The 19,927-nt window shown below is 47.2% G+C and overlaps 1 protein-coding gene and 2 pseudogenes across 6 annotated transcripts in view; 1 reads left to right on the forward strand and 2 right to left on the reverse strand.

Annotated features, from left to right (window-relative positions):
* Window positions 1–19,647, reverse strand: part of ATP13A3 (ATPase 13A3) — a 108,123-nt gene extending 88,476 nt beyond the window's left edge. For 3 of the 6 annotated variants that reach the window (XM_039478666.2, XM_039478664.2, XM_074404749.1), the window contains exons 1-2: window positions 2,229–2,303; window positions 1,437–1,480 (exon numbers count right to left, since the gene is read on the reverse strand). The gene's annotated coding sequence lies outside the window, so the exon portion shown is untranslated. Of the gene's footprint in view, window positions 1–1,436; window positions 1,481–2,228; window positions 2,304–3,631; window positions 3,656–19,622 lie in introns of those variants that run through there. The other 3 variants (XM_074404743.1, XM_074404746.1, XM_074404748.1) reach the window with 3 other exon arrangements.
* Window positions 10,286–10,402, reverse strand: LOC120367709 (U6 spliceosomal RNA; annotated as a pseudogene).
* On the forward strand, window positions 11,121–11,218 carry LOC120367713 (U6 spliceosomal RNA; annotated as a pseudogene).
* Window positions 19,648–19,927: the final 280 nt, after the last annotated feature.

The following is a 19,927-nucleotide window of genomic DNA, read 5'->3' on the forward strand; positions in this document are numbered from 1 at the left end:
GAGACTCTCATATATACAAAAAATTGTAAAAAACTAGTTGGGCAGTGGCTTGCGCTTGTAGTCTCAGCTACTTGGGAGGTTAGCAGGAGGATCACCTGAGCCTGAGAGGTGGCGTTTGCAATGACCCAGGGTTGTTCCACTGCACTTAAGCCTGGGTAGCAGAATAAGACCCTGTCAGAAGGAAGGAAAAGAGGAAAGGAGAGAGAGGAAAAAAATAGAAAAGGAAGGGAGAAAAAGAAAAGAAAAGGAGGAGGGGAGAGGAGGAAGGAGAAATGGGCCCTCCTACAACATAATTTGAACACTGCATCAGCCTGAAGTTTGTCAATTTTATTTTCAAAATCAACCACTACTTACTATTTTGAATTTAATTATAACTGTACCACTTTTAAATTAAAGCAACCGCCAGGCTCTGTGGCTCACACCTATAATCCCAGCACTTTGGGAGGCCTAGGCGGGAGGATCACCTGAGGTCAGGAGTGTGAGACCAGCCTGGCCAACATAGCAAAACCCTGTCTCTACTAAAAACACAAAAATTAGCTGGGCTTGGTGGCGCACGCCTGTAGTCCCAGCTACTCAGGAGGCTGAGGCAGGAGAATTGCTTGAACCCAGGAGACGGAGGTTGCGGTGAGCCGAGATCGTGCCATTGCACTCCAGCCTGGGTAACAAGGGTGAAACTCTGTCTCAAAAAAATAAAAATAAAAATAAAAAAAAAGAAACCAACCAAATGGTGTCATTTTTCCTACCAATCCCCTCACCAAAACCAGGTATTGCTGTTCTAACAAGGCTCAAAAATCTCACTTAAGTATTTCACTCTTTGCCTAATCAAATGGTAGGATAATGCAAATCCAAGACGGTAGCAAAAGTTATCTTCTACAACAATCATTAATAATAAGTTTACTATTTCCAATAACTTCCAGGCACTGATTTGCCTTAAAGGGGGGTTGTAAACCAGGATGAGATGCCCACACACACTGATTTTTAGGCACAACTCTAGTCTGTTCAGCAAAGCAATAAACCTCTAGAGAAAAGAATGCCAAATATATCCCAGGGAAACAAAATTAATATGCGTGCATTGGTAAAAAGTTCTAACGAAAGACCTGTACAGCACTGTTCATTATGTACTCACCCTTCAAAGGAATCAAATCGAAACACTTTCATTTTAGCAATGAAACTTTTAGAAGGACTGATTTTGCAATAATCTTTAAAGTCTCCGCATTTCTTGGATTTTTAAAATTCTAACTTCCTGCCTCATACATCTAAAATAGCTATGACATACTCAGGTATGTTCTGCTCATTTAGTTAGAATCGTGTAGAGGAACACAAGTCTGCTTCTATGTGTACGACTCCATCCGCATTCATTTTGCCTAATATAACAACTAAATACTGCTCTAAGACACTGATGATTAAAAACAGTTAATTATGTGAGTGATTCATACCTCCTATGTCCAAACACCAAGAATCAAGGATGTTTCTGTCAGATCTACGGGAAGAGGAAACAAGAAACACCTGTCACAAAGCTTTCCAAACTGGGAAGCCCCCTACTGAGTTACTGCCAATCCCAACCTGAGGGCCTCCCCTTCATCCCTACCCCTCACGTCCCCAAAACAGCCAGAGGTCACACTTCCACCAGAACCTGACTTTGTGAAAGGAATGGAAAGAAAGGCCATAGAGTGGCCACGGGAGCACTGCCAGGAAAAAGGGCCCTGGGTTTTTCTAGTCCCTGCTGCCACAGAGTCCGCGTGGGAGGCCTTAGGCAAGTCAGAAGTCACTTTTCCTCCATGGGACTCACTTATTTATCTGTAAAATGCGGAGACGGCAAGGAGCTCCATACTGCATGGCTGAGGACGAGCTAGGGGTCCCACAAAGACCCACCGAGGGCCCTGCCAGCCCCATACCCCTTCTGCCCACGGGACCGCCACCTCCCACTGGACTTTCTGAAAGGGCCGACGACCAATCACCCCGCTCCCGGCCCCCACGCTCCCCCCCACACAGGCAGCGCGTCCACCGCCAAGGCCTTCGCAACCACCGCGTGGGCTCCTGCCCGGCCTCGCTTGTCCCCGACCCGCCTGGGTCTCGGCTCCTAGTCCCAGAGGCGCCCATCTCCGGCCCGGGGAGGCTGGCCGCGACCTCAGCCGGCACCCGCCGCCCCGACCACACCGTTCGCCTCCTCACCCTCCCCCGTCGCCGCCGCCCACCCGCCCCTCGCCCAGCTCACCCCGGCCGCTCACCGGCCGCCGCCGCGCCGCCTCCTCCGCGGCCTCCCTCGCGGCCGGACCAGCTCCAGGAGCCGCGGGGGACCCCGCCGCCGCCGCCGCCGCCGCCGCCTTGCCTCAGCCCAGCCCCATCGTCCTCGGCCAGCGCCGCGCGCTGCGGCTCAGGGTGAGCGAAGGAGGCGCCGCGGCGGGGCCGGGCAGGCCCTGGGACGTCCGCGTTCTCCTCCTCCGCGCCCGCGGCGGCGGCGTGTAGCCGGGCAGGGCGAGAACAAGAGAGGGCGACGGGAGGCGGGCAGGGGGACGGAGGGCGGTCTGCACTCCGAAACGGCCCCCTACCGCCAGCGACGTCGCGAACCCTCCCCTCCCCTCCGCGGCGGCGCCCGATCACGCTGCGAGGAGAGGCGACGGACAGGCGGGGTGCGCGCACGAGCTCGGGACTCCCGCGCCCGAAGTGAGGTCACGTGGCGGCTACATCCCCGCGCCAGGAGCGGAGGGGAGCGGACGACGTCAGGAGGCCGGGAAGGGGCGGGGCGAGCTGTAAGCCCCGCCCACCACATGCGTTTAGCCCCCTCGAGCTGGCAGAAGAAAGAAGCGGGTAAGGGGAGGCCGTCCAAAAACGCTGGCTGTTAGGCGTGGGTGGCTAATGGAGGGCGGCTTTTCTGCTGGGATGAAGTGGGACGGCAAGTCCCACTCCATCTTCTTTGGGTTATGACAACATCATAGTCCAAACTCCCATTTTAAGAACAGGGAAACTGAGGCTCAGTAACTAGACAAACGTTGCCCAGAGTCGTGGTCATGGAGGAAGCTTGTGCTAAATGGTGGAGAGGAAACCAGAGCCCAGCTCCCAATGCAAGGTTCGTTCAGTCCTTTGGCCACCTCCGTCCCCGCCAAAATAAACAAAAAACTGTCATTGGCTTCTGACCGCGGGCTCTGCGCGCCAGCCCCGGGCGGAGGAGGGCAGGAGCGCACCCGAGAAAGCTCCGACGCACCCGCTGCTCGCCTCTGGCGGGAAGGCGCCTCCTCCGACTGTCCTGGGCAAATTAAATACTTCCCTCCGCAGAAGACTTATCTCGGGGTAGGGCCGCAGCCGGATTTCTAAATCACGGGTTTGGTTTTCGCGGCTTCCCCTCCCCGACGCGCGCAGGGAGCGCTCCCGGCCACCTGCAGCCTTGGGCCGCGGCCATCTTTCCGCCTGGGGCCACCTGGCCCGCGCCCTTGGCGTCCGGCCCGCTTCGTGACTGCTCTCCTTGCCGCTACTTACAGAACTGAGCCGCCTTCGCGTCTTAGAGAAGGGGACAGCATGCACGCGGACCCTGTCCACCACACCTGGGGACACCTCGCCAGGAGCAGGCAGCATTTAGCCCGTGGACACGTATCAGGGCCGCCACCCCTGGTCCACGCATGCTATGACATCTCACCTGGGGCAGCACACCGCCCGAGTCCGCGACACTGATGACACCTCCCGGGGGCAAGGAGCGCACCACAGCCACCCTTGGTCCCCTACATTGGGTGGAGCTGGGCAGTTTTGTGGCATTTCTGCCCGCCTCTTGGCGTGGACAGTGCGCTGGACCTCAAGATGGAACCACAGCTTTCTCTTCCTAATCCGTGGCCTCACCGTTTTGTTTCAAACCTCGCTGTTTGTTTCAAACCTCGTGGTGTTGAAATGATTAAATGAGTTACGGGGTGTGGTAGTGTTGGGCAAACCGCAAGAAAGCGGTCTGGGTGAGGTTGGGCCCTAAAATCCTCCTCCTCCATCTCCCCGGCTTCTTTGCCTGGCTGTTTCCTCTCAGTCTTTAAACAGGCTGGCCTCTCCAAGTCCAAAAAACGAAACGATCAAGACAACCTCCTCCTGAAGTGCCCTCTCCAACTCGCTTCCAAGTGCTTGTCTCTCAGTGCGACCTCAAACAGTGGTGTTCCCTGGCTACCTCTGCTTCCTCATTTCTCAACATTTGGCAGTCTGACTTCTCCTCCCCCACTCTAACCCTTCTTCATCCTGCTCAGGCAAGAGTAACTCATGGCTTTGATTTTGCCAAACCTTGCAGGCATTGCTCAGGCCTTACCTCTCTGGTTCTCTCTGCTAATTTGACAGCTTGGATAGCTCTCACCTACTGGAATCTCTCTACTTACTACCTTGGTTTCAGAAGAGTGAACCCTCTCAATTATCACGGCAAGGTAAATAAAGCCCCTGCCTCATTTGGTAGCATCCGCTTGTGAATCTGCACCTTCAGTGCAGGATTCCACTCTAAGCCAACAGCTTTTCTCACTTTACTCACTCTTCTGGGATTGCCTGCATCCTCATGGATGCAACTCCCAAATTAGCAATTTCCAACCCAGTCCCCTTCTACAAAATTTAGAACCAAATATCCAACTGCTTGCCAGGAAGCTCTAGCTAGATGCCACAGAGACACCCCAAACTGGACACTTCCAGAACTGAAACTGCTTTCATAGCGGCCCCTCCCTCAGCTGTTAGCACCACCATCTCCACAGTCATCAGAATTAGAAAGTCGGGAATCAGTGAGTGATTCATAATTCAGCCCTCTGCCTTACCCAATCACCAAGTCCTATCTATTTCACCTCCTTAATAAGCCTCAACTTCCTAAGGTGGGCTGGGCGCAGTGGCTCATACCTGTAATCCCAGCACTTCAGGAGGCCGAGGTGGGTGGATCACATGAGGTCGGGAGTTCAAGACCGGCCTGACCAACATGGTGAAACCCCATCTCTACTAAAAATACAAAATTAGCTGGATGTGGTGGCATGTGCCTGTAATCCCAACTACTTGGGAGGCTGAGGCAGGAGAATTGCTTGAACCCGGGAGGTGGAGGTTGCAGTAGGCTGAGATTGCACCATTGCACTCCAGCCCGGGCAACAAGAGTAAAACTCCATCTAAAAAACAAACAACTTTCCTCCGGTGGTCCCCACTGGCATCCATTCTTTCTAGTCTGAATTGTTGCAGCAGCTTCCTATCTCCTTTAGACAAATTCAGCCTTCAGGGTGAACTACAATGCACTCCACTTAAAAACCCGAGCTCCCCTAGGCTTCTGGCTGCAGTATATACCTCCAAGCTACCCAACAGGAACCTGTCAATGCATTCCAGCTTTTAAAAGATCACAAAGAGCCCCAGAATTCAAGGCGCAGCCAACGTAAGGCAACACGCAGCCAGGCAAGGGAAAGCCATAGGAAAAAGAGAAGAGCAGTTAGAGATTCCCAAAACTTTTCTGTTACACATGTTTTGAGAATGGTAAAAAAAAAGAAGGGGGCACTGGCTTTAGAGGAAGTGCTGAGTCACTTGGCTTGCGCAGGTTGAAAGATTGAGGGAAAAGAAGGTATTAAAAAAAGAGGAGAAACCCACTACAGGGGAGAAAAAGGGATTAGAACAGTCTTGAGAAGTTCTGGGAGGCTTACTGGTTCTCAGGCCATGATGATTCTGGGTCCAAGCCCACTCCTTCCCTCCTGTGATCCTACTCACTCTAAGAGCCAACCCATGATCACAGCTGCACAGAGATAACAGCCATGCTAGTAAGGTCCGACTTGACTTCTTACAAAGGCTATTTCCTATCTCCTCCATCCTCAGAACCCCATCTTTCCTTGCCCTTCCCTCTCACTGTCCCCTTACCTCCTATTTCACTAAGAAAATGTACACCATTGCGGGGCGCAGTGGCTTACACCTGTCATCCCAGCACTTTGGGAGGCTGAGGCAGGCAGATCACCTGAGGTCAGGAGTTCAAGACCAGCCTGACCAACATGGAGAAACCCTATCTCTACTAAAAATACAAAATTAGCTGGGCATGGCGGCACATGCCTATAATCCCAGCTACTCGAGAGGCTGAGACAGGAGAATCGCTTGAACCCGAGAGGCAGAGGTTGCGATAAGCCAAGGTCATGCTGAGCCGAGGTCGTGCCATTATACTCCAGCCTGGGCCACAGAGAAAAACTCCATCTCAAAAAAAAAAGAAAAGAAAATGTACACCATCAAGAGGGAACATCCTCATCTTCCTACATTGGCCCCAGTGTCTCTTTTCCCACTCCAGAGAGACAAAGCCTCCTAACAGAGCTAGCTCTTCACAAAAATTACCACTGTTAGGCCAACTCCAGGGCGTAGGCCTCCCCAGGCAACAATACTACTGTTGCCAACTCCAGGGAACACATTCAGGCCTTGCCTTTCTAGTTCTCTCAGCAGCAGGCATCTCCTATTATTTTTCTTTTTTTGAAACGGAGTCTTTCTCTGTTACCAGGCTGGAGTACAGTGGCACAATCTCGGCTCACTGCAACCTCCGCCTCCCAGGTTCACGTGATTCTCCTGCCTCTGCCTCCCAAGTAGCTGGGATTACAGGCACACACCACCACAGCTGGCTAATTTTTTGTATTTTTAGTAGAGACGGGGTTTCACTATGTTGGTCAGACTGGTCTCAAACTCCTGACCTCATGATCCACCTGCCTCGGTCTCCCAAAGTGTTGGGATTACAGGTGTGAGTCATCGTGCCTGGCCTTTTTTTTTTTTTTTTTTTTTTTTTTTGAGACAGAGTTTTGCTGTGTCACCCAGGCTGGAGTGTAATGGTGCCACCTCAGCTCACTGCAGTCTCCACCTCCCCGGTTCAAGTGATTCTCCTGCCTCAGCCTCCTGAGTAGCTGGGATTACAGGCACATGCCACAACGCCCAGATAATTTTTGTGTTTTTAGTAGAGACAGGGTTTCACCATGTTGGCCAGGCTGGTCTTGAACTCCTCACCTCATGATCTTCCCACTTCAGCCTCCCAAAGTGCTGACATTATAGGCATGAGCCACCATGCCTGGCTGCATCTCATAGTCTTGAGACACTTTGCTGTTAGTTTTGATAACATACTCTATTTTGGAATTCCTTGTCCCTCTTTCTGTATAATCCAACTCTACCTCTGCAGGTGCTTCCTATGTCTTGTCTCTAAATGTTGCTGTTCCCCAGGGCTCCACCCAGAATTTATTCCTCTGTCTATACAAGGTTTGTTTGGTTTTTAATTTGACATCTCTTGACCTTACAAGAGTTGTGCTGGGCTTCAGAAGGATCTATAAGCTCCTTAAACTGGGAAGCAAATACTTTTAAAGGAAGAAGTGGAGCTTTTATCAGCTTTTAAAAGGTGTCTGGGTCCCCCAGAAAAGATAAGAGGATTGATCCATGTGCTCTCTGCTGGTGGCCTTATCTACCATGGCTGTAGCTGTCATCTGCATGTACATTAATAACTGCCAACTGAAGCCAGGCACAGTGGCTCATGGCTGTAATCCCAGCACTTTGGGAAGCCAAGGCAGGTGGATCACCTGGGAGTTTAAAAACAGCCTGGCCAGCATGGTGAAACCTCATCTCCACTAAACATACAAAACTTAGCCATGGTGGCACATGCCTGTAATCCCAGCTACTCGGGAGGCTGAGGCAAGAAAATCACTTGAACCCAGGAGGCGGAGGCTGTAGTGAGCTGAGATGGCACCATTGCACTCCAGCCTGGGTGACACAGCAAGATTGTCTCAAAAAAAAAAAACCAGAAGGCCAGGCACGGTGGCTCACACCTGTGATGCCAACACTTTGGGAGGCCAAGACAGGTGGATCACGAGGTCAGGAGTTTGAGACCAGTCTGACCAACATAGTGAAACCCCATCTCTACTAAAAATACAAAAAATTAGCCAGCTGTGGTGGTTATGTGCCTGTAATCCCAGCTACTCGGGAGACTGAGGCAGGAGAATCAAGTGAACCTGGGAGGTAGAGGTTGCGGTGAGCTGAGATCGCACCATTGCACTCCAGCCTAGGCAACAATGAGAGACTCCATCTCAAAAAAAAAAAAAAAAAAACTCAACCATATGCCTGTAGCCCAGACCTCTTCTCAGAGTCCCGTCTGGGCCATTCTTCCCTATCACTGTCACACAGTATTTCACTGGTCCCAGATAAGTTCACTTATCCCCGACTCAACTCTTGCCCTTATTCCCCAGACCAGCTCCTCTCCTCCTGCCTAAACATCTACTCAAGCCCAAAACCTGGGAGTCATCTTTACACCTCCCTCTCCTTCACCACCCATCCAATCCAACACCAAGCCCATTTCAAATCCTCTCCCATTTCTCCATCTCCACTGCCACTAGAATAATGCATGCCACCTCCATCTCTCACCGGGCACTAGTGCATTAGCTCCCAGCGGATTCCTCCGCTTTTACCCTTGCCCACCTGCAGTCCATTCTGACCCAGCCCCAGAGTAGTCATTTATGGGACTTCAAGCAGAGCTCCTGATAAAAGCACTCACTTGCTTCCCATCTCACTTAGAATACTAGATGAACTTCTTGAGTCCACAAAGTCCAGTGCAGGATGTGGCCTGCCCGCCACTTCCCCCTTTGCTGGCACCACTCTATCCTCTGCCCTCCCTGTCGTCTGACCCAGACCTCTTCCCCAAGTTACTCCAGCTACACTGGGGCTTCTTTCAATTCCTCAAACAGACCAACCTCTTTCCTGCCCCAGAGTCTTTGTATAATCTATTCTTTCCCTTCCCTTTTTTTGTTGCCTAACTTGTAAGTTCAACTTTGGGCTTAAATACATATACAGTTGTCCCTCGATATCCACAGGGAATTGGTTTCAGAACCTCTGTGGATACCAAAATCCAAAAATACTAAAGTCTCTGATATAAAAGGATACAGTATTTGCATATAACCTGTATACATCCTCCCATAGGCTTTTTTTTTTTTTGAGACAGAGTCTTGTTCTGTCACCCAGGCTGGAGTGCAGTGGCAGGATCCCGGCTCAGTAAAACCTCCGCCTCCCAGGTTCAAGCAATTCTTTCTCCTGCCTCAGCCTCCCAAGTAGTTGGGACTACAAGCGAACGCCATCATGCCCGGCTACTTTTTTGTTTTTTCAGTAGAGACAGGGTTTTACCATGTTGGGCAGGCTAGTCTTGAACTCCTGTCCTTAAGTGATCCGCCCACTTCAGCCTCCCAAAGTGCTGGGATTACAGGCGTGAGCCAACCGCCGGCCGGCCCTACTTTAAATCATCTCTAGATTACTTATAATACAATGTAAATGTTATGCAAATATATTTTTATTTATAGTATTTTATTATATTGTTATTGTATTTGTCTTGAAGCTGTAGTTGTGTGACATGTAAGATTGAAAAAAATAGCAGTTGTTTATTTTTGTAAATGTGAGAAGGACGTTTGGGATTATGGGGAAGGGGCACATAAAATATCCTTATCACCTGGGCATAGTGCCAGGTACCTGTAGTCCCAGATACTTGGGAGGCTGAGGTGGGAGGATTTCTAGGATTGCTTAAGCCCAGGAGTTTGAGGTTATAGTGAGCTATGATTGTGCCACTTCACTCCAGCCTGGGCAACATAGTGAGATCTCAGCTCTTAAAAAAAAAGAAAAAAAAAAAAAGCCGGGTGCAGTGGCTCATGCCTGTAATCCCAGCATTTTGGGAGGCCGAGGCGGGTGGATCACTTGAGGTCAGGAGTTCGAAACCAGCCTGTCCAATATGGCGAAATCCTGTCTTATTAAAAAAAAAAAAAAAAAGCCTGTCCCCACCCAAACCATCTCTTTGTGCAGCTACTGATAAAGGATCAGTTTGGTTTATCACCATATACCCAGCACTAGATGAAGCCTGGCATGTGATAGACACCCAAATGTTTACACCTGATGGATGACTGAATGAATGAATTTACCACTTCCGATATCATCTCTAAATGTCTTCCCTGATTCCTAGGCTAAATTAAGAATCCCTCTTTAGCTGAAGCAGGTGGATCACTTGAGGTCAGAAGTTTGAGACCAGCCTGGCCAACATAATGAAACTCTGTCTATATTAAAAATGCAGAAATAAGCTGGGCATGGTGGCAGGTGCCTATAATCTCAGCTACTCAGGAGGCTGAGGTGGGAGAATCGCTTGAACCCAGGAGATGGAGGTTACAGAGAGCCAAGGTCACGCCACTGCACTCCAGCTGGGGCGACAGCAAGACACCTATCTCAAAAAAAAAAGAAGAAAGAAACCCTCTTTAGTGCATATTTGTCTCACTGCATTTACCACCTAGAACAAGTACCTATTCAGTTTGTGTTTTCCATTAGTCTTACTCATTTTTAAAAAAAATTATTTTTAATATGACCGCTTCACAAACTTGCATGTCATCCTTGTGCAGGGGCCATGCTAATCTTCTCTGTATCGTTCTAATTTTAGTATATGTGCTGCCGAAGTGAGCACTATCTTATTCATTTTTTTAAGGTTCTAAATACTTTCATATGTTATTTGATCACCACAACAATGCCAACACTACAAATAGTAGTTATTGTTCTTTTCATTTTTATAGATGAAGAAACTGAGGAAACTTTACTATCTCATTTGATCTTAGCAATTCCAGGAAGGAGATATTATTATTATCTCTGCTTACAGATGAAATTGAGGAAAGCTTAAAAATCCCATTTTACAGAGTAGAAAAAGATATGTTCAATAACTCCCCCAAAAGCACAGCCAGGATTCAAACCCAGACACTTTGCTCCAGAGCCAAACTTTTGACCACTATAACCAAATGAAGCCAGAGTGATTCACCATCTCATATCCAAACTCTGGTATTTGTTTAAGCACCCAGACTTTGACTTCCTCATGAGCCAGGACCTTTCTCAGCCTCATCTGGATCCTCAGCCCTTCACAGCATGCAGCAATGGTCAAAAAGTATGCTGAGTAGGTGGATAACAAGTTAGTATTGATTTTCACAACCACGTCAGACTAGCAATGGAATTGTTATGATTCTCCTTTTATAGAGAAGAAAAATGAGATTCACAACTTCACATGAGGGAGTGTCTTGTCTGAGAAATCTCTGACTGTTTCTAGCCCTTGTCTGTATTCCCTCTGCTGCTTCCACAAAAGGTTAGAAGTCACATGTTTAGATTATGAAGACCTTATCTTAAGAAATGTCAAAACAGTGATCACTTCCACAGCACATATACTAAAATTGGAACGATACAGAGAAGATTAGCATGGCTCCTGCGCAAGGATGACATGTAAAATAAAAAAATTTTTAAAAAGAAAGAAAAAAAAATTTTTTTAATGTCAAAACAAACAAGCAAACCAAAAAAACAACACAGCACTCATTGCCTTTCCTAGAAAAAGTGGCCATTAAAAGTACTTTGAGACTAGGTGCAGTGGCACAAACCTGTAATCCCAGCACTTTGGGAGGCTAAGGTGAGTGGATCTCGAGGTCAGGAGTTCAAGACCAGCCTGGCCAACATGGTGAAACTCCATCTATACTAAAAATACAAAAATTAGCCAAATATGATGCCAGACGCCTATAATCTCAGCATTTTGGGAGACCGAGGCAGGCAGGTCACCTTAGGTCAGGAGTTCAAGACCAGCCTGGCCAACATAGTGAAACCTCGTCTCTATTAAACATAAAAAAAATTAGCTGGGTGTGGTGGCATGCACCTGTAATCTCAGCTACTCGGGAGGCTGAGGCAGGAGAATTGCTTGAACCTGGAAGGCGGAGGTTGCAGTGAGCTGAGATCATGCCACTAGACTCCAGCCTAAGTGGCAGAGGGAGACTCCATCTCAAAAATATAAATAAATAAATAAGGTATTTTGATTATGATTATGACGTTTGACCAACAAGCAGCTCCATTTCTCCTTCTTAGGCTTCTACATCTTAAGCCATTCAGTTCCTATTTAGCTTGACCTATGCAGGCCAGTGCTGTGTGTGTGTGTGTGTGTGTGTGTGTGTGTGTACTGGAATGAGAACAGGGAACAGGGAGCAGGACTGTTAAGTCAGATGTCTACAGATCAGAGCCCCGGGCCATCACTGACTTGTTTCTGTCTCTAAGCAAAGCATGTAAAACAACTTTTGCCACTGCCATGAGGCAAAGCCATGGGCCTGACATTTTTCGAAGTCATGGTGCCCTAGGCTATGGTGGTTCACATGACACTGAATACTGTTTGCCAACTAGCTCTTTAGGATATGGGGACCCTGCTGGAGGAGTGCTTACTGCCAGCATAGGACCAGTGTGCTGATAACCTGGTTCTCCAAGAAATTCAAAGCCCTGACTGTGTGGCACCTGCCATTTTAATGGTGTACATGCTCCCACCACAGCCAGTTTCAAGCTACCAAGAGTTTCACTACTGTTTCACAAAAGCCTGAAAATTTTACTATTATTATTATTTGTTGAGATGGACTTTCACTCTTGTTGCCCAGGTTGGAGTAAAATGGCATCATCTTGGTTCACTGCAACCTCCACTTCCTGGGTTCAAGCCTCAGCCTGCCATGTAACTGGGATTACAGGCATCCGTCACCACACCCAGCTAATTTTTGTATTTTTAGTAGAGACGGGTTTTCACCATGTTGGCCAGGTTGGTCTCAAACTCCTGACCTCAGGAGATCTGCTCACCTCGGCCTCCAAAAGTGCCAGGATTACAGATGTGAGCCACCATGCCTGGCCCAAATTCCTGAAATTTCAACAGTCAGCACTAGTGAGCCAGTACACATGAGCCCCAGCCCACTGCTGTGTGTAATAATTCCTTGTGTGGGTTGGGAGAATTTGGGCTTGGCCAGGCGCGGTGGCTCATGCCTGTAATTCCATCACTTTGGAAGGCTGAGGCAAGTGGATTACCTGAGGTCAGGAGTTCAAGACCAGCTTGACCAACATGGTGAAACTCTGTCTCTACTAAAAATACAAAAAAATTAGCCAGGAATGGTGGTAGGTGCCTGTAATTGCAGCTATTCAGAAGGCTGAGGCAGGAGAATCACTTGAACCCCAGAGGTGGAGGTTGCAGTGAGCCAAGATTGTGCCACTGCACTCCAGCCTGGGTGAGAAAGCGAGATTCCATCACAAAAAAAAAAAAAAAAAGATTTTGGCTTTAGGGGCTAAAGTCTGACTCACAGGCTTTTACGGGGAATTTCCTTGTATTTCAATGTAATGTTTTCTTCTCTGATGAAAAAAGTGCAATTGCAATAATATTAGAGATGGGAAAACTGAGTTCAAGTCATAGCCTTCTTTTAAGTCATTTGTTTCTTTCTTTCTTTTTTTTTTTTTTTTCTTATTTTCGTTTTTTTTTTGTTTTTTTTTTTTTTGAGATGGAGTTTCGCTCTTGTTACCCAGGCTGGAGTGCAATGGCACGATCTCGGCTTACCGCAACCTCCGCCTCCTGGGTTCAGGCAATTCTGCCTCAGCCTCCTGAGTAGCTGGGATTACAGGCACGCACCACCATGCCCAGCTAATTTTTTTTTTTTTTTTTTTTTTTTGTATTTTTAGTAGAGACGGGGTTTCACCATGTTGACCAGGATGGTCTCGATCTCTTGACCTTGTGATCCACCCACCTCGGCCTCCCAAAGTGCTGGGATTACAGGCTTGAGCCACCACGTCCGGCCTTCTTTTTTTTTTTTTTTTTTTTTTTTTTAAGATGGAGTTTCACCATGATGGCCAGGCTGGTCTTGAACTCCTGACCTCAGGTGATCCACCCACCTCAGCCTCCCAAAGTGCTAGGATTACAGGCGTGAGCCACCGCGCCCGGCAAGTCATGTGTTTCTTTCTTTAAATCTAAATCGTAATGGGAATAATATTACCCACTGCACAGAATGTTTAATTATCTAACACACTCTGCTACAGTAGTTACTCGTTGGTAGGCACTGTTTAAGTACTTTACAAACTTAACTCATTTAATCTTTATAACAACACTGTTAGGTAAGTACTGTTACTAATTTAGAGATGAAGAGACCAAAACACAGGGAAGATAATGCAGTTCTTTTAAGGTAACAGAGGCAAAAGATGATAAAGCCAGGATTTGAACCTGGCTTCAAAGTCCATGCTCTTAGGGCCCCATGCCAAAACTAGCTGCCTGTTTTTGCGGTTTTACTGGAACACAGCCATGCTCATTCATTAACATATTATCTGGCTGCTTTTTTGTTACAACGGCAGAGTTGAGTAGTTGTGATAGAGACCATATGGCCCACAAAGCCCAAAATATTTACTGTCTGGCCCTTTACAGAAAAAGTTTGCTGACTCTGGCTCTATAGTACCCTGTTGGTTTGGGTTGAAACACTGGTTATTATTTGGAGCCTGACAGTCCCCAGTGATTCCAAAATCATGTTGCTAGGCCAATAAGACAAGCAAAATATAGTGTCCAGATTGTAACCATACTCGAATGTTTATACTATAATGATTGTGTCAGTGAAATAGCATTCTGAAGCATAAGGTGTAAACTTCAGTAACAAATAATGCATATAAATGTGTACTAATAGAAATACGTATCAGGACCAGGCATGGTGCTCACACCTATAATCCCAGCACTTTGGGAGGCTGAGGTGGGCAGATCACTTGAGGCCAAGAGTTTGAGACTAGCCTGGCCAATGTGATGAAACCTCGTCTCTACTAAAAATACAAAAATTAGCCAGGCATGGTGGCGTGCCTGTAATCCCAGCTACTTGGGAGTCTGAAGCTGAGAATCGCCTGAACCCAGGAGGCAGACATTATAATGAGCCAAGATCACATCACTGCAATCCAGCCTGGGCGACAGAGTAAGACTCCATCTCAAAAAAAGAGAAAAGAAATGTATGTCTGACTCCATAGGATCCCAACATCTCAAGGATTAAATTAATTCAGAGATTACTTACCCAACCCTAACTCCTCTTGGGAATATTGCATCAAGTTTCTAAGTTAATGCTGTCGATTCCTCATAATCATTCCTTGAATCCTGCAAGATGATTCTTCTGTATAGAAATGGGCTTTTTATGGCCAGGCTCCGTGGCTCATGCCTGTAATCCCAGCACTTTGGGAGGCCGAGGTGGATGGATCACAAGATCAGGAGATCGAGCCCATCCTGGCTAACACAGTGAAACCCCATCTCTACTAAAAATACAAAAGATTAGCCAGGTGTGGTGGCGTGTGCCTGTAATCCCAGCTGCTTGAGAGACAGAGGCAGGAGAATCGCTTGAACCCAGGAGACGGAGGTAGCAGTGAGCAGAGATCGCGCCACTGCCCTCCAGTCTGAGCAACAAAGCAAGACTGTCGAAAGAAAGAAAGGAAGGAAGGGGCTTTTTGCAAAGGCATCTGTTTTATGGACTAAGGAATCAAAGCGAGACTGTCAAAAAGAAGGAAGGAAAAGGAAGGAAGGAAGGGGCTTTTTGCAAAGGCATCTGTTTTATGGAGCTGAGGAATCAGGCTCACGTCACCATACCTGTCAATGTGTCTCCAAGGTAGCTTCTCCATGTTACCTGTTTCAGATGCCAAGCAGAGAAGCTCCTCAAAGCCTGTCATTTCCTGGCCTGTATAGTCGTTGAAAACTTGCCCTGACCTTTGCAGCTACTTCCTGTGAGCAACTCAAGGATGGCCAGTCACTTATGACCTATTTTCAGAGCAGGCAATTCTGATTTCTAGAACAAACTCAAAACAGGTGATTGACCGAGTTTCCTTTGGGCTCCTGATACCAGAAAGAATTGCTCACTAGAAGGATCATAGGGAACACTCCTATCTCACTGCTATACTCAGGTAGGTAGATTTTCATTGCCCTCTAAATCAGTCAACAGCTCAAGATCTCCACAAGGATGTTTGTGATCTTCTGTTTGCTAAAGACAGTTGCTTCCTTATGGATTTTTTTATAAAAGGGGGAGCACATGAGACCTTGTCTCTACAAAAAAAAAAAAAAAAAAAAAATAGCCAGGTGTGGTGGCGTGCATCTGTAGTCCCATCCCAGCTACTCAGGAGGCTGAGGCAGAAGGATTGCTTGAGCCCAGGAGATCAAGGCTGCAGTGAGATATGATGTTGTCACTGCATTCCAGCCTGAGTGGCAGAGCAAGACTCTGTCTCTAAAACAACAAAACAGAACAGAACCCTTAGCTCTTCGTTTTGTTTTCCTCAGAGTAGAGATGCCTCATTGAAATAGGTAAATTAAGGCAATACTGATTGCCAGCTCCAGTGTGGAAGTCCCAAGGCCAAGGAATTTCTTTCATAACCATTTCAAACGTGAGTCCATCCAAAATACACCTCCACTACGAGATTACCTGTAATCTAATTCATCCTGGAAGATGGAGTTCAAACAGCCGGAGGTTCTGCGAATTTCACAACAGCAATAGCCATAAAATGAAAGTGAACAAGGCTTTAAGGTGGAACATACCAAAAACATCTATTTCCACAAGTGTCTCTATCACTACACTCTTTAAATACACTTAAATAGCTCATATTACCAGCAGAGACCACCAACATGAAACCTCTTGGGACTTTATGAAAAGTTTTCTAAAGTTGATGCTGTACATTCCTCACGATTATTTCAAAACTAACGTGATTTCTTTAGGGTACCTTTAATTACACTCATGACCTTGATTTCATTTTAAAAACATATGCTTAAAGAAGACTGAAGACCCTAAGGATCTCAAATATCACTTTGAGGGGTACCTAAGAGCTGTTTTAGATTCCTGAGATACTTGGCTTTATCTCTCTTTAAGAAACAAAAATTATGCTCAGCTCTACCCTCATCTGGCTCTACCAATTGAGATATTCACAGAATGATTTCAAGCTCCAAGAGAAAAGGGAGAGTCACATTCACCTTTTTATCCCTGACAGCATGTAACCACGTTCCCTCCTCAGTTTCGCATCCTTGGATTCAACCAACCAGGGATCAAAAATATTCAGGAAAAAAAAAAACACAATAAAACATTGAAAAATGCAGTTGGGCCGGGCGCGGTGGCTCACGCCTGTAATCCCAGCACTTTGGGAGGCTGAGGTGGGTAGATCACCTGAGTTCAGGAGTTTGAGACTAGCCTGACCAACATGGAGAAACCCCGTCTTTAATAAAAATACAAAATTAGCCAGGCATGGTGGCACATGCCTGTAATCCCAGCTACTCAGGAAGCTGAGACAGGAGAATCAGTTGAACCCAGGAGGCAGAGGTTTCAGTGAGCTGAGATCACACGATTGCACTCCAGAACGGAAAACAAGAGCAAAACTGTCTCAAAAAAAAAAAAAAAAAAAAAATGCAGTTGACCCTTAAACAGTGTGGGTTTTGAGGGAACCAGCCCCCATGTATTAAAAAAATGTATACGTTTTAGGCTGGGCGCGGTGGCTCAAGCCTGTAATCCCAGCACTTTGGGAGGCCGAGGCGGGTGGATCACGAGGTCAACAGATCGAGACCATCCTGGTCAACATGGTGAAACCCCGTCTCTACTAAAAATACAAAAAATTAGCTGGGCATGGTGGCGCGTGCCTGTAATCCCAGCTACTCAGGAGGCTGAGGCAGGAGAATTGCCTCAACCCAGGAGGCGGAGGTTGCGGTGAGCCGAGATCACGCCATTGCACTCCAGCCTGGGTAACGAGCGAAACTCTGTCTCAAAAAAAAAAAAAAAGAAAAGAAAGAAAAAAAAATGTATACGTTTTAACACTCAGGCCCCCTGCAGTGGTTCACACCTGTAAACCCAGCACTTTGGGAGACCAAGGCAGACTGATCACCTGAGGTCAGGAGTTCAAGACCAGCCTGGCCAACATGATTAAACCCTGTCTCTACTAAAAATACAAAAACTAGCCTGGCATCTGTAATCTCAGCTACTCGGGAGGCTGAGGCAAGAGAACTGCTTGAACCTGGGAGGTGGAAGTTGCATTGATTCCACCCTGGACAACAGAGTGAGACTCTGTCTTAAAATTAATCAATCATAGATAAAAAGTACAAAAAATTAGCTGGGTGTGGTGGTGCACACCTGTGGTACCAACTACTTCATAGACTAAGGTGAGAGGAGCATTTGAGCCCAGGAGATCAAAGTTGACGTGAGCTGAGATCACACCCATTATGCTCCAGACTTGGCAACAGAGTGAGACCTTGTCTCAAAAGAATAAAAAGGTTTGACTCCCCAAAAACGTAACTCCTAATAGTCTACTGTTGACCAGAAGCCTTGCCTATAACAGTCAAATAACACATAGACTAGTATCTACATATATTTTATGCATTCAAGACATACCTAACATTTCTTAATGTTTGTGATAGTTTTAGTCTATGTGATTCACCTGCAAGTTTTTTCAAATTGTTGCAAATTTGAAAAAAATTGTGTTATACTGAACCCCAAGTCTCTCTTCAAAGAATCAGTATGTCAGTATGTTCAGCTCTCTTATTCTTTAATTCTGTATTTTAAAGTTTAACTTCCTCGTTCTAATCAGTAGTTCTCATCTGTTCCCTCCCCATCCTGACTCATCCTGGTCACCTGGCCACCTGCTGTGACATGCTCCTAACATCCTTCCTGCCAAAACACCCACCCTGCCACCTAACACCCACCCTGCCACCCCAGCTCGGACTCCTGCTCTTTTTAAAATAGCCAGTCGGGGTTAGTCTAGCTTGCGTGGTCTAACCCTAGCCATAGTGGACATCACAGCAGCAGGGATGACCCCTGTCAGGCATAAGTACCCCTTCCTGCCTTGTCCAAGCAGGTGGCAGCCTTCATTGCTCCATCCATGCTCCACACCCTTCTATAGAAGTAAACTGCCTTGCGGGGAGGATTTATCTTCAAGTACTATTTCTTTTTCGGCATCAAAATTTCACTTTTGACAATTCTGGGGACTCGCCCAGGATTCACTTTTTTGAGACATCCTACTGCTTCATTGCAACAGACCCACGGGTAAGGAACCAAGACCTACCCAAAGTAACAAACAAGCCCAGTGTCTCAGCAACTGCGGTGGGGGGGGGGGGATAAAAAAAGGCCTATGGGCCTCCTAATACTATGGCAACTAAGCAACTCTGTGCACAGACCAAGAAAAAGATGCGGCAGGACCTGGTAATGTATTTCCTTGGTGCTCAGACCAAAGTAAGAAAAGCTGTGGGGGGCAGTAAACTATTCCTTGGTCAAAATATACCAAGGCAAGAAAAGCCACAGGGGGCTGGGAGCGGCGGCTCACGCCTGTAATCCAAGCACTTTGGAGGCCAAGGCGGGCGGATCACCTGAGGTCGGGAGTTCAAGAACAGCCTGACCAACGTGGTGAAGCCCCGTCTTAAAAAAAAAAAAAAGAAAAGAAAGAAAAGAAAAGCCACAGGGTGGGGTGGGGGGTGGTGGTGAAGTATTCCTTGGTCAGGGTGGCTTGGAGGTCAAAAAGAGGTAAGACATCTCCATTGGTGGGGGGCGAGGGGGGATTGAACCTCACACAAATCTCCAATAGTAGGAAAGGCAAGAAATTTCCAGCAAGGAAAATTGAGCCACACCACAAAGGGGAAAAAATTTCCAGTAAGGGAAATTGAGACTTACCCCAAAAACGGGAAACACTCAAGATAGAGCAATGAAAAAAAAAAAAAAAAAAAGATATTCAGAACTTCCCTTTCCCTCTTCTCGGGGGGGAAAAAAGGTATGATCTGTAGAGCTGCTATGGGAACCTAGGGATGTAAACACCCCCACCCCTGCCAAAACATTCCTACAGCGGATCAAAAATTTCCCACCCAAGACCCCCAGCGAGACAATAGCAATGCAGCCTACCGAGAAAACACACCGGAAAATATGCTGGTCTAGATCTTGAGGAACCTCTTGCACTGGGAATGTTGAAACTTAATTTTATCACTAACAATTGGTCAAATATTAACAAAAAATTACAAAAAAAATAAATAGAGAACTAGAAAGATAAACCTGTAAACGAGCTTCTAAAAGAGTTCAAGAGATGGTGAAACCATTAAGAGGTGAATGGGTGGGGACCATGCAGTCCACCCAAAGGATTCAACCCTGTGGGGTCTGACGGTGCCGGTGGCCGGAGGATGCTTCCTGCCCCCATTTCTCCCTCCCCCTCC

Source organism: Saimiri boliviensis, chromosome 8 (assembly GCF_048565385.1).
Source record: "Saimiri boliviensis isolate mSaiBol1 chromosome 8, mSaiBol1.pri, whole genome shotgun sequence".
NCBI classification, from domain to species: Eukaryota; Metazoa; Chordata; class Mammalia; order Primates; family Cebidae; genus Saimiri; species Saimiri boliviensis.